This window comes from Aegilops tauschii, chromosome 7 (assembly GCF_002575655.3).
Source record: "Aegilops tauschii subsp. strangulata cultivar AL8/78 chromosome 7, Aet v6.0, whole genome shotgun sequence".
NCBI classification, from domain to species: domain Eukaryota; kingdom Viridiplantae; phylum Streptophyta; class Magnoliopsida; order Poales; family Poaceae; genus Aegilops; species Aegilops tauschii.
The window spans coordinates 435,770,657-435,785,741 of record NC_053041.3 but is presented as its reverse complement, the minus strand read 5'-3'; the positions used below and the strand labels follow the sequence as shown (position 1 = coordinate 435,785,741).

General features: G+C 45.6%; 1 pseudogene; it reads right to left on the bottom strand.

The window, feature by feature from the left end:
• Positions 1 to 15,085, bottom strand: part of LOC141027240 (uncharacterized) — a 130,535-nt pseudogene that overhangs the window by 14,003 nt on the left and 101,447 nt on the right.

Genomic DNA, 15,085 nt, shown 5'->3' with positions numbered 1-15,085 from the left:
ACCGAGCTGAACATGTGCAGAACGCGGAGGTGCCGTGCGTTCGGTACTTGATCGGTTGAAACGCGAAGAAGTTCGACTACATCAACCGCGTTGTGAAACGCTTCCGCTTACGGTCTACGAGGGTACGTAGACACACTCTCCCCCTCATTGCTATGCATCTCCATGGATAGATCATTGCGTGTGCGTAGAAATTTTTTGTCTTCCATGCAACGTTTCCCAACATCGTCCTCATCATTGGCTTCAGTTCAAATGGCGACAGAAAGAAAGGAATCACGAAATAGAAGAAAAAGTGCACAAGTGCAGTTTTTCAGCGTAAGGTCAGGTTACAGAAAGGCCTATTTTGGGCAAGGGATTTGATAGCTAGAAAAACAAGCGGCGGATTCGATTCTTTCTAGTGTCGGCGGCGTGACCATTGTCTTCAGTGTTGAAGATGGACTTGGCGACAAATGCCGAAGCTAGAGCCACGCTTGCCACACCTGAATCAGACTCCTCCTCGGACTCTGCCACCTCTGCCTCCTCAGAAGCAGACTCCTCCTGTGAATCCATTTCCTTCCCAATGAAAGCACGTGCCTTGCGAGATGAGCTCTTCTTGTATGATGATGACTTTGATGAAGACTTTGAAGATTTCTTCTTCTTCTTGTCGTCAGAGTCATATTCCTTGCTCTTCTTCTTTTTCTTTGCTTCCTTCTCCCATAGGGGACAGTCAGATATGTAGTGACCTGGTTTCTTGCACTTGTGGCATGTTCTCTTCTTCTAGTCACGAGAGGAACGCTCATCATTCTTGGAACTGGATCTTGAAGACTTTCCAAAGCGATTCTTCTGGGAGAACTTCTAGAAATTTCTCACAAGCATTGCTAGCTCTTTGTCAATGTCTGGATCATCGGAACTGCAGTCAGATTCTTCTTTAGATGAGGAAACAACTTTGGCCTTCAAAGCACGGGATCAGCCATAGTTGGGGCCATAGATATCTCTCTTCTCAGACAGCTGGAACTCATGTGTGTTGAGCCTCTCAAGTATGTCAGACGGATCGAGATCTCTAAAGTCAGGGCGTTCTTGGATCATCAAGGCCAAGGTGTCAAATGAGCTGTCAAGTGATCTCAGTAGCTTCTTCACAATTTCATTCTTGGTGATCTCAGTGGCGCCGAGTGCGCGAAGCTCATTTGTGATATCAGTGAGGCGGTCGAACCTGAGCTGGACATTCTCATTGTCATTTCTCTTGAATCGGTTGAAGAGATTGCGAAGCACATCTATTCTTGAGTCTCTCTATGTTGAGATGCCTTCTTGACCTAGGACAGCCAGTCCCAAACTAGCTTCGCAGTTTCCAATGCACTCACACGGCCATACTTTCCTTTGGTCAGATGACCACAGATGATGTTCTTGGCGGTTGAGTCCAGTTGCGCGAACCTCTTGACATCAGCAACGGTGACGCCTTCACCGACTTTGGGAATGCCAGTCTTAACGACATACCAGAGGTCGATGTCAATGGCTTCAAGATACATGCGCATCTTATTCTTCCAGTAGGGGTAATCAGTGCCATCGAGGCATGCAGCGGAGACCTTGATTATCCCTGCAGTCGACATAGCTAAAACTCCAAGTGGTTAAACCGAATCACATAGAACAAGGGTGCACCTTGCTCTTGTTGGGGAACGTAGCAGAAATTCAAAATTTTCTACGCATCACCAAGATCAATCTATGGAGTAATCTAGCACCGAGGGGAAGGGGAGTGCATCTACATACCATTGTAGATCGCGAGCGGAAGCGTTCAAGAGAACGGGGTTGATGGAATCGTACTCGTCGTGATCCAAATCACCGATGATCCTAGCGCCGAACGGACGGCACCTCCGCGTTCAACACACGTATGGAGCAGCAACGTCTCCTCCTTCTTGATCCAGCAAGGGGGGAGGAGAGGTTGATGGAGATCCAGCAGCACGACGGCGTGGTGGTGGAAGTAGCGGGATCCCGGCAGGGCTTCGCCAAGCGCAAGCGGGGAGGAAGAGGTGTCACGGGAGGGAGAGGGAGGCGCCAGGGCTTGGATTGCTGCTGCCCTCCCTCCCCCCACTATATATAGGGCCAAGGGAGAGGGGGGGCGCAGCCTTGTCCCTTCCTCCAAGGAAGGGTGCGGCCAGGGAGGAGTCCTTCCTCCCCAAGGCACCTCGGAGGTGCCTTCCCCCTTTAGGACTCTCCTTTTTTCTTATCTCTTGGCGCATGGGCCTCTTGGGGCTGGTGCCCTTGGCCCATATAGGCCAAGGCGCACCCCCTACAGCCCATGTGGCCCCCCGGGGCTGGTGGACCCCCGGACCCCTTTCGGCACTCCCGGTACAATACCGATAAAGTGCGAAACTTTTCCGGCGACCAAAATAAGACTTCCCATATATAAATCTTTACCTCCGGACCATTCCGGAACTCCTCGTGACGTCCGGGATCTCATCCGGGACTCCGAACAACTTTCGGGTTACCGCATACTAATATCTCTATAACCCTAGCGTCACCGAACCTTAAGTGTGTAGACCCTACGGGTTCGGGAGACATGCAGACATGACCGAGATGACTCCCCGGTCAATAACCAACAGCGGGATCTGGATACCCATGTTGGCTCCCACATGCTCCTCGATGATCTCATCGGATGAACCACGATGTCGAGGATTCAATCAATCCCGTATACAATTCCCTTTGTCTACCGGTATGGTACTTGCCCGAGATTCAATCGTCGGTATCCCGATACCTTGTTCAATCTCGTTACCGGCAAGTCTCTTTACTCGTTCTGTAACACATCATCCCGTGATCAACTCCTTGGTCACATTGTGCACATTATGATGATGTCCTACCGAGTGGGCCCAGAGATACCTCTCTGTTTACACGGAGTGACAAATCCCAGTCTCGATTCGTGCCAACCCAACAGACACTTTCGGAGATACCTGTAGTCCACCTTTATAGCCACCCAGTTACGTTGTGACGTTTGGTACACCCAAAGCATTCCTACGGTATCTGGGAGTTGCACAATCTCATGGTCTTAAGGAAATGATACTTGACATTAGAAAAGCTCTGAGCAGACGAACTACACGATCTTGCGCTAGGCTTAGGATTGGGTCTTGTCCATCACATCATTCTCCTAATGATGTGATCCCGTTATCAACGACATCCAATGTCCATGGTCAGGAAACCTTAACCATCTATTGATCAACGAGCTAGTTAACTAGAGGCTTACTAGGGACATGGTGCTGTCTATGTATCCACACATGTATCTGAGTTTCCTATCAATACAATTCTAGCATGGATAATAAACGATTATCATGAACAAGGAAATATAATAATAACCAATTTATTATTGCCTCTAGGGCATATTTCCAACAGTCTCCCACTTGCACTAGAGTCAATAATCTAGTCCACATCACCATGTGATTAACACTCATAGGTCACATCACCATGTGACCATCATCCAAAGAGTTTACTAGAGTCAACAATCTAGTTCACATCACTATGTGATTAACACTCAATGAGTTCTGGTTTGATCATGTTATGCTTGTGAGAGAGGTTATTAGTCAACGGGTCTGAACCTTTCAGATCCGTGTGTGCTTTACGAATATCTATGTCATCTTGTGGATGCTACCACGCGCTATTTGGAGCCATTTCAAATAACTGCTCTACTATACGAATCCGGTTTACTACTCAGAGTCATCCGGATTAGTGTCAAAGTTCGCATCGACGTAACCCTTTACGACGAACTCCTTTTCACCTCCATAATCGAGAAAATTCCTTAGTCCACTAGGTACTAAGGATAAGTTCGACCACTGTCATGTGATCCTTTCCCGGATCACTATTGTACCCTCTTGACCAACTCATGGCAAGGCACACTACATGTGCGGTACACAGCATAGCATACTGTAGAGCCTACGTCTAAAGCATAGGGGACGACCTTCGTCCTTTCTCTCTCTTCTGCTGTAGTCAGGTCTTGAGTCTTACTCAATACTCACACCTTGTAACACAGCCAAGAACTCCTTCTTTGCTGATCTATTTTGAACTCTTTCAAAATCATGTCAAGGTGTGCGTTCTTTGAAAGTATCATCAGGCGTCTTGATCTATCTCTATAGATCTTGATGCCAATATGTAAGCAGCTTTATCCAGGTCTTCCTTTGAAAAACTCCTTTCAAACAACCCTTTATGCTTTCCAGAAATTTTACATCATTTCGGATCAACAATATGTCATTCACATATACTTATCAGAAATGTTGTAGCGCTCCCACTCACTTTATTGTAAATACAAGTTTCTAACAAACTTTGTATAAACCCAAAAACTTTGATCACTCCATCAAAGCGTATATTCTAACTCCGAGATGCTTGCTCTAGTCCATGGAAGGATCGCTGGAGCTAGCATACCTTTTAGCATCCTTAGGATCGACTAAACCTTTCTGATTGTATCACATACAACCTTTCCTTACGAAAACTGGTAAGGAAACTTGTTTTGACATCCATCTGCCAGATTTCATAAATGCAGCTAATGCTAACATGATTCCGACGGACTTAAGCATCGCTACGGATGAGAAAATCTCATCGTAGTCAACTCCTTGAACTCGTGGAAATACTTTTTTTTGCCACAAGTCGAGCTTCATAGACGGTAACATTACCGTCCACGTCCGTCTTCTTCTCAAAGATCCATTTATCTCGGATTTCATGGCTTCTAACCATTTGTCGGAATATGGGCCCACCATCGCTTCTCCATAGCTCGTAGGTTCAGTATTGTCCAACAACATGATATCTCAGACAGGATCACGTACCACTCTGAAGTAGCACGCATCCTCGTCGTCCTACGAGGTTTGGTAGTGACTTGATCCGAAGTTTCATGATCACTATCATAAGCTTCCACTTCAATTGGTGTAGGTGCCACAGGAACAACTTCCTGTGCCCTGCTACACACTAGTTGAAGCGACGGTTCAATAACCTTATCAAGTCTCCACCATCTTCCCACTCAATTCTTTCGAGAGAAACTTTTCCTCGAGAAAGGACTCGTTTCTAGAAGCAATTACTTTTGCTTCCAGATCTGAAATAGGAGGTATACCCAACTGTTTTGGGTTTTCTATGAAGATGCATTTATCCGCTTTGGGTTCGAGCTTATCAGCCTGAAACATTTTTCACATAAGCGTCGCAGCCCCAAACTTTTAAGAAACGACAACTTAGGTTTCTCTAAACGGTGTCGTCTCAACGGAATTGCGTGGTGCCCCTTTTAAAGTGAATGCGGTTGTCTCTAATGCCTAACCCATAAACGATAGTGGTAATTCGATAAGAGACATCATGGTATGCACCATATCCAATAGGGTGCAGTTATGATGTTCGGACACACCATCACACTGTGGTGTTCCAGGCGGTATTAATTGTGAAACACTTTCCACAATGTCTTAATTGTGTGCCAAACTCGTAACTCAGATACTCATCTCTATGATCATATCACAGACATTTTATCCTCTTGTCACGACGATCTTCAACTTCACTCTGAAATTACTTGAACCTTTCAATAATTCAGACTTGTGTTTCATCAACTAAATACACTCAGCATCTACTCAAATCATCTGTGAAGTAAGAACATAACGATATCCACTGCATGCCTCAGCACTCATTGGACTGCATACATCAAAATGTATTACTTCCAATAAGTTGCTCTCTTGTTCCATCTTACTGAAAACGAGGACTTTCAGTCATCTTGCCCATGTGGTATGATTTGCATGTCTCAAGTGATTCAAAATCAAGTGAGTCCAAACGATCCATCTGCATGGAGTTTCTTCATGCATATATACCAATAGACATGGTTCGCATGTCTCAATCTTTTCAAAAACGACTGAGTCCAAAGATCCATCTACATGGAGCTTCTTCATGCGTTCTATACCAATATGACTCAAATGGCAGTGCCACAAGTATGTGGAACTATCATTACTATTTTATATCTTTTGGCACGAACATGTGTATCACTACGATCGAGATTCATTTTAGGTGCAAGACCATTGAAGGTATTATTCAAATAAACAGAGTAACCATTATTCTCCTTAAATGAATAACCGTATTGCGATAAACATAATCCAATCATGTTCAACGCAAACACCAAATCTCGATAGTAGAGGGAGCATGCGATGCTTGATCACATCAACCTTGGAAACACTCCCAATGCACATCGTCATCTCACCTTTATCCAGTCTCCATTTATTCCGCAGCTTTTATTTCGAGTTACTAACACTTAGCAACCGAACCGGTATCTAATACCCTGGTGCTGCTAGGAGTACTAGTAAAGTACACATTCATATAATGTATATCCAATATACTTCTGTCGACCTTGCCTGCCTTCTCATCTACCAAGTATCTAGAGTAGTACTGCTTCAGTTACCGTTCCCCTCATTACAGAAGCACTCAGTCTCGGGTTTGGGTTTAACCTTGGGATTCTTCACTAGAGCAGCAAACGATTTGCTGTTTCATGAAGTATCCCTTTTGCCCTTGCCCTTCTAGAAACTAGTGGTTTTACTAACCATCAAAAATTGATGCTCCTTCTTGATTTCTACTCTCGCGGTGTCAAACATCGTGAATAGCTCAAGGATCATCATAACTATCCCTGATATGTTATAGTTCATCACGAAGCTCTACTAGCTTGGTGGCAGTGACTATGGAGAACTATCACTATCTCATCTGGGAGATTAACTCCCACTCGATTCAAGCGATTGTAGTACTCAGACAATCTGAGCACATGCTCAATGATTGAGCCTTTCTCCCTTAGTTTGCAGGCCTAAGAAACTTGTCAGAGGTCTCATACCTCTTGACGTGGGCACTAGTCTGAAATCCCAATTTCAGTCTTCGGAACATCTCACATGTTCTGCGACGTTTCAAAAACGTCTCTGGTGCCACAATTCTAAACCGTTAGCATTACGCACTGAACTATCACGTAGTCATCAAAACGTGTATGTCAGATGTTTCATAACATCTACAGACGACGTTGAGGTTCAGCACACCGAGCGGTGCATTAAGGACATAAGCCTTTTGTGCAGCAATGAGGACAATCCTCAGTTTACGGACCCAGTCCGCATAATTGCTACTACCAACTTTCAACTAAATTTTCTCTAGGAACATATCTTAAACAGTAGAACTAAAGCGCAAGCTATGACATAATTTGCAAAGACCTTTTGACTATGTTCATGATAATGAAGTTCATCTGATTATGAACTCCCACTCAGATAGACATCCCTCTAGTCATCTAAGTGATACATGATCCGAGTCAAACTAGGCCGTGTCCGATCATCACGTGAGATGGACTAGTCATCATCGGTGAACATCTCCATGTTGATCGTATCTGCTATATGACTCATGTTCGACCTTTCGGTCTCTTGTGTTCCGAGGCCATGTCTGTACATGCTAGGCTCGTCAAGTCAACCTAAGTGTTTCGCATGTGTTCCGAGGCCATGTCTGTACATGCTAGGCTCGTCAACACCCGTTGTATTCGAACGTTAGAATCTATCACACCCGATCATCACGTGGTGCTTCAAAACAACGAACCTTCGCAACGGTGCACAGTTAGGGAGAACACGTCTCTTGAAATTTTAGTGAGGGATCATCTTATTTATGCTACCATCGTTCTAAGCAAATAAGATGCATAACATGATAAACATCACATGCAATCAAATAGTGACATGATATGGCCAATATCATTTTGCTCCTTTGATCTCCATCTTCGGGGCACCATGATCATCTTCGTCACCGGCATGACACCATGATCTCCATCATCATGATCTCCATCATTGTGTCTTTATGAAGTTGTCACGCCAACGATTACTTCTGCTTTTATGGCTAACGCTCTTAGCAATAAAGTAAAGTAATTTACATGGCGTTATTCAATGACACGCAGGTCATACAATAAATTAAGACAACTCCTATGGCTCCTGCCGGTTGTCATACTCATCGACATGCAAGTCGTGATTCCTATTACAAGAATATGATCAATCTCATACATCACATATATCATTCATCACATCTTCTGGCCATATCACATCACATAGCACATGCTGCAAAAACAAGTTAGACGTCCTCTAATTGTTGTTGCAAGTTTTTTTCGTGGCTTGTATAGGTTTCTCGCAAGAACGTTTCTTACCTACGTAAAACCACAACGTGATATGCCAATTTCTATTTACCCTTCATAAGGACCCTTTTCATCGAATCCGTTCCGACTAAAGTGGGAGAGACAGACACCCGCTAGCCACCTTATGCAACTAGTGCATGTCAGTCGGTGGAACCTGTCTCACGTAAGAGTACGTGTAAGGTCGGTCCGGGCCGCTTCATCCCACAATGCCGCCGAAACAAGATAAGACTAGTAGCGGCAAGAAGAATTGGCAACATCTACGCCCACAACTGCTTTGTGTTCTACTCGTGCATAGAAACTACGCATAGACCTAGCTCATGATGCCACTGTTGGGGAACGTAGCAGAAATTCAAAATTTTCTACGCATCACCAAGATCAATCTATGGAGTAATCTAGCACCGAGGGGAAGGGGAGTGCATCTACATACCATTGTAGATCGCGAGCGGAAGCGTTCAAGAGAACGGGGTTGATGGAGTCGTACTCGTCGTGATCCAAATCACCGATGATCCTAGCGCCGAACGGACGGCACCTCCGCGTTCAACACACGTACGGAGCAGCGACGTCTCCTCCTTCTTGATCCAGCAAGGGGGGAGGAGAGGTTGATGGAGATCCAGCAGCACGACGGCGTGGTGGTGGAAGTAGCGGGATCCCGGCTGGGCTTCGCCAAGCGCAAGCGGGGAGGAAGAGGTGTCACGGGAGGGAGAGGGAGGCGCCAGGGCTTGGATTGCTGCTGCCCTCCCTCCCCCCCACTATATATAGGGCCAAGGGAGAGGGGGGGCGCAGCCTTGGCCCTTCCTCCAAGGAAGGGTGCGGCCAGGGAGGAGTCCTTCCTCCCCAAGGCACCTCGGAGGTGCCTTCCCCCTTTAGGACTCTCCTTTTTTTCTTATCTCTTGGCGCATGGGCCTCTTGGGGCTGGTGCCCTTGGCCCATATAGGCCAAGGCGCACCCCCTACAGCCCATGTGGCCCCCCGGGGCTGGTGGCCCCCCTTGGTGGACCCCCGGACCCCTTTCGGCACTCCCGGTACAATACCGATAAAGTGCGAAACTTTTCCGGCGACCAAAATAAGACTTCCCATATATAAATCTTTACCTCCGGACCATTCCGGAACTCCTCGTGACGTCCGGGATCTCATCCAGGACTCCGAACAACTTTCGGATTACCGCATACTAATATCTCTATAACCCTAGCGTCACCGAACCTTAAGTGTGTAGACCCTACGGGTTCGGGAGACATGCAGACATGACCGAGATGACTCTCCGGTCAATAACCAACAGCGGGATCTGGATACCCATGTTGGCTCCCACATGCTCCTCGATGATCTCATCGGATGAACCACGATGTCGAGGATTCAATCAATCCCGTATACAATTCCCTTTGTCTACCGGTATGGTACTTGCCCGAGATTCGATCGTCGGTATCCCGATACCTTGTTCAATCTCGTTACCGGCAAGTCTCTTTACTCGTTCTGTAACACATCATCCCGTGATCAACTCCTTGGTCACATTGTGCACATTATGATGATGTCCTACCGAGTGGGCCCAGAGATACCTCTCCGTTTACACGGAGTGACAAATCCCAGTCTCGATTCGTGCCAACCCAACAGACACTTTCGGAGATACCTGTAGTGCACCTTTATAGCCACCCAGTTACGTTGTGACGTTTGGTACACCCAAAGCATTCCTACGGTATCCGGGAGTTGCACAATCTCATGGTCTTAAGGAAATGATACTTGACATTAGAAAAGCTCTGAGCAAACGAACTACACGATCTTGCGCTAGGCTTAGGATTGGGTCTTGTCCATCACACCATTCTCCTAATGATGTGATCCCGTTATCAACGACATCCAATGTCCATGGTCAGGAAACCTTAACCATCTATTGATCAACGAGCTAGTTAACTAGAGGCTTACTAGGGACATGGTGTTGTCTATGTATCCACACATGTATCTGAGTTTCCTATCAATACAATTCTAGCATGGATAATAAACGATTATCATGAACAAGGAAATATAATAATAACCAATTTATTATTGCCTCTAGGGCATATTTCCGACAGCTCTAATACCAATTCAAAGTGCTAGTTATCGACTAGAGGGGGGGCGAATCGGCGATTTTTATGAAAGTCTTCAAAACACGAGGTCTTTGAAGACAAACAATCAATTGGAACCTATATGATATGTAGCGGAAGATAAACTACTCTAGACAAACCATAGTGAAGTAAGCAATATAATGAAAGCATGAAGACTAATAGCAGCTAGGTAGTACAGACCGGAATGGAAGACAGTATGAAACCAAACAGGTAAAAGTCTTCGCACAGTGAAGTCAAACAGATCAGGCAAACAAGCAATGACTTCACGAAGACAGACTGAAATATAAAGGAGGTAGGGGATAGCACCACTAGCTTAGTGAAGACAAGGATTTGGTAGACCAGTTCTAATTGCTGTGACAACTGTACGTCTGGTTAGGGAGGCTAAGATTAAACTCAGAAGACCACGTCTTTACCTTATTCCCCTTGAGCTAAGGACACTTAGTCCTCACCCAATCACTCTGGTAAGTCTTCAAGGTAGACTTCCAAACCTTCACAAACTCCGTTCACCGGCGATCCACAATGACTCCTGGATCTTCAGAACGTGACGCCTAACTGGCTGGAGGATACACAGTCCTCAAGAGTAACAAGTCTTCAGGTCATGTGGATAGAAAGACTTCAGTGATGCCTAACACTCTTTGGCTCTGGGTGTTTTGGGCTTTGTCCTCGCAAGGATCCTCTCTCTCAAAGGCTTCAGAGGTGGGTTGCTCTCAAACGACAAAAGTCGTGCACTAACTCTGAGCAGCCACCAATTTATGGTGGAGGGGTGGGCTATTTATAGTCCGCAGGCAACCCGACATGATATGTCCGAAATGACCATGGGTCACTAAGGAACCAACATGTGTCCAACAGTCGGATTTCAAACACACACAGTAGCTTGGCTTGGGCTACAAGCAAAGCTGACTCATCCAACTCTGGATAAGATTTGGTATCATTGTCTTCACTAGAAGACATAGGTTTTGGTTGAGCATCACGCCAGTCTTCTGACTTTGTTCACTTGGACCCCACTTAACAGTTCGGTGGTTCCTATGACTCACTAAAGAAGAAAAGGAAACTACGAAAGAAACTATGTCTTCGCACTCCATAGTCTTCAAGTGAATGTCTAATGTCATTACCTTTAACGTGAATGTCTTCACGTACCACCATTGTCTTTAATGTCTTCATACATTTTTAGGGGTCATCTCTGGTAGGTAAACCGAATCAATGAGGTACTACTACCTGTGTTATCATGCAATTCTCACAAACACATTAGTCCCTCAACCACGTTTGTCGTCAATACTCGAAAACCAACTAGGGGTGGCGCTAGATGCACTTACATGCGGTAAAACCAATTGAAGGTGAGCTTGCAATGGAGTGGGCAATCGGTTTAACCAAGGCCGATTGGATCCTAATCGGTTTAGCCAAATCCGAATGGAGCCCAATTAGTTTCGCCGTGGATCCAATCGGCTTCACATAAGCCGACGATGTATTATTTTTGAAAAATTTCAAAACTGTGTATTGTTTCTTGAATTAATTAAAAAATGTATATTATCTATACCAATATAAAAAGACACAAAGGGGTAGATCCAACAAATCCCGATCGTCAAATCAAGTCAATCGAAGGACTCAGGATGCTTCAATGGTAAGCGTTCAACACGTATAGTGTGCAGTTAATACCATACCAAATGTCAATGCCAATGCTAATCACATAATTAATATGTAAATAATATCCTACCTAATATTTACGTGTAATTAATATATTACCTACTCCCTCCGTCCCGTAATTCTTGTCGCGGGCGCAGTTCATTGGTGATTTTGCAAAAAAGCACTCATAGTTTCTAAATTGTCTGAAACAAGCCCCTCCGCCCCCTGTCTTCTTACTCCTCCGTTGATAGGGGCTAGTGCCGCCCAGCTGCGCGATTCATCGCCCATCAGGAAGTGCTCCGCCACCGTCGCCACATACCTGCTCTGCCGCCGCCATCGCCAAGTACTTGCTCCGCCGCCTCCCCCGCTCAGACCTGCGTCGCCGCGATCCCCTCCCGCCTCGATTACCTGCGGGCGTCGTCGGGACCTCCGGCCATGTCCTCCTCGAGCTCGCGGGCGTCCACCTCGAGCTCCAGCGCATCCTCCTCGAGCTCCCGCGCGTGCGCCGCTGCAATTCCTCCCGGCCGCGATCCCCTACGGGCGTCGCCAGAAATTGCCTCCACGGTCTGGTGGACCAGGAGCTCGCGCGCTCCCTCCTCGATCTCCCACGCGTCCTCCTCAATCTCCCGCGCGAGCCCGTGCAGCTCCTTTTCCCCTGCCCGCGTGCCCGTGCGACTGCTTCTCCCCTACCGTCGGTGGAGCTCCTCTGCCCGTACAGCTTCTACTCATCTACCAGTACTGCTGCTGCTCGTTTGCCCGTGCTGCCGCCAGAGCTCCTGCTCGTCAGGAGGAAGAAGGTATTGTAAGGAGTTGCTCCTCTGCTCCCTGTGCTGAATATGATCAGTGTACTGTAAGGAGTTGCTGCTCTGCTCCTGTTCGTCAGGAAGAACAATGTTAACTGAATATGATTAGTGTTAACTGAAAAAAAATAGTAGATATCAGCAGAGCAATTATGATCTGAACAAACACTGTCAAGTGTAAACTGTATAATTCAGTCAGTCAATGGAGTGGATGTGGACGAATCTGTACCAGTGTAATGTAATTATGTCATATTCAGCACAAGTACATGCTGATAGGGATCAGGGAGTTTGAACTTGTGTCAGAAATCTCCAGGGAAAGGTATCTCAGGGTCTTCCAAGAGCTTCTCCTTCAGCCACTGATTATCAACAGGTGTCTCTGGATGAACGCCATCAGGGAATTTATAAAGCTCTTTATCTTCATCTTGCTCTGTTATGGGGACATGGCAGACCAAAACCTCACAGTTTTTAGGATTCATTAGTCTCCAAACCTGAACAATAGAAAGCAACTTGGTGCTGTTAAAAATTATAAAGTTCCTCTATTTCCACAAACACCACAAATCAGTTGAACTAACAATGTTTAAAACAGAGTTCTTATTGTTGGAGACCCAAAAACTAGCCAAGGATTCATAATTAGAGCCAATAGAAACGTTAAAGTGCTCACTTATGAAACATCGATGCATAATTCAGTAGATGCATGATCTGTTGATAAAGTACTCCAGAACTGTCTGGCTAATGAACTTGACTTGCATAGATGTCATTGGCTGGTAAAACAACACTTCATTCTTTCATGTGTAGTTATACTATAGTGCTCACTTATGGTTAGAGCAAAGTGTTTGGCTACCATGGCAACCTTTCTATAAACGGTGCCATGGCAGCATTTCTTGTTTGGCTACCTTGGCAACCAAACTACAAATGGTGCCATGGCACCTATTTCTTGTTTGACTTGCATACTCATTTTGTGTGTGTATATTCTTGTTATGGTGTACTCATCTTTTGTCATTGATGGCAGGAACACATAACTATGGATTTGAACTTCATGCCTCAAGAGGAAGAACATGAAGCTATTGATTTGAACTTGATGCCTCAAGAGGAAGACGGTAAAGGTATTAATTTGAATTGGATCCCTGAAGAGGAGGAACCTCAAGTGGCAGATAATGGAGCTATGGATTTGAACTTGATGCCTCAAGAGGAAGACGATGAAGCTATGAATTGGATGCCTCAAGAGATGAAGGGGAAGAGAATGAAGCTCAAGAGGAAGAGGATGAAGTTATGAATTGGATACTTCAAGAGAAAAGAAGAGAATTGTCAGGTAAGGAGAGGCATGGTGTTTACTTCGCCTTGCTAGTAATCGAGCTCAGAGATGGATCTGTTCAACTAGACGACAAGCTGTTGGTCTCAACCCTGTTGAACATAAGTGTATGATCTGTTGAAAGAATCTAGGAAGACGCCAAAAAGCAAATTGCCGATGGCAAAGAAGTAGATGTCTCAAGCAAGAAGCCAGGAAGAGCTGGCCAAAAGAGAAAGGAGCTGGATCTAGCGAGGACCTCAATAATCCCACTGAATAAAAGAAGGACAATTCGATCACTGGCACGGTCTCTAGGTGTGGCCCGATCGACCCTACATAAGAGGTTCCAGTTGAATGAGCTCAACCGCATCACAAGCACCGTGAAGCCTCACCTCAAGCCAGAGAACAAGCTTGCGAGATTGAAATTTTGTATGTCCATGCTCGATGACAATTCGGTCTCAACTTCTCAGGCTATGTTTAAGCCAATGACCAATATGGTTCACATAGATGAAAAGTGGTTTGACATGACGAGAGTGAAGAATAGTTACTATGTACTTCCAGGAGAACCTGAACCCAAGCGCACCATTCCAAACACTCGCAGCATTGGGAAGGTAATGTTCCTAACAGATGTGGCCAGGCCTCGATATAACAATGAGGGGGAGCTAACATTCGATGGGAAGATCGGCATTTGGGCATTCATCAAAGAGACTGAGGCGGTGCGGACAAGTCAGAACAGAGCAAAGGGAACAAAAGTGTTGAAATCAGTGAAAGTAACCAGGCCTGTGTGCAGAGATTATCTAATCAATAAGGTTATCCCAGCAATTTAGGATAAGTGGCATGCCGATGATGAGGGAGCAACAATATTCATCCAACAGGATAACGCAAATCCTTATGTCCTTCCCAATGATGTAGCTTTTCGAGAAGCTGTGGAACAAATTGATCTTGACATCCAATTACTACAACAGCCCCCAAATAGCCCCAACCTCAATTGTTTGGACCTCCGCTTCCATAACTCTCTCCAGTCTCTAACCGACTGTAGGTCACCTACAAACATCCAAGAACTGGTACAGGGTGTGGAAGAGGAATTCGAGAACTATGATCCCCACAAGTCACATTAGAAGCAGTTATGTTTGAATTAATGAAAGACAAAGGAGGAAATCAGTTAAGTTTCCACACTTGCACAAGGA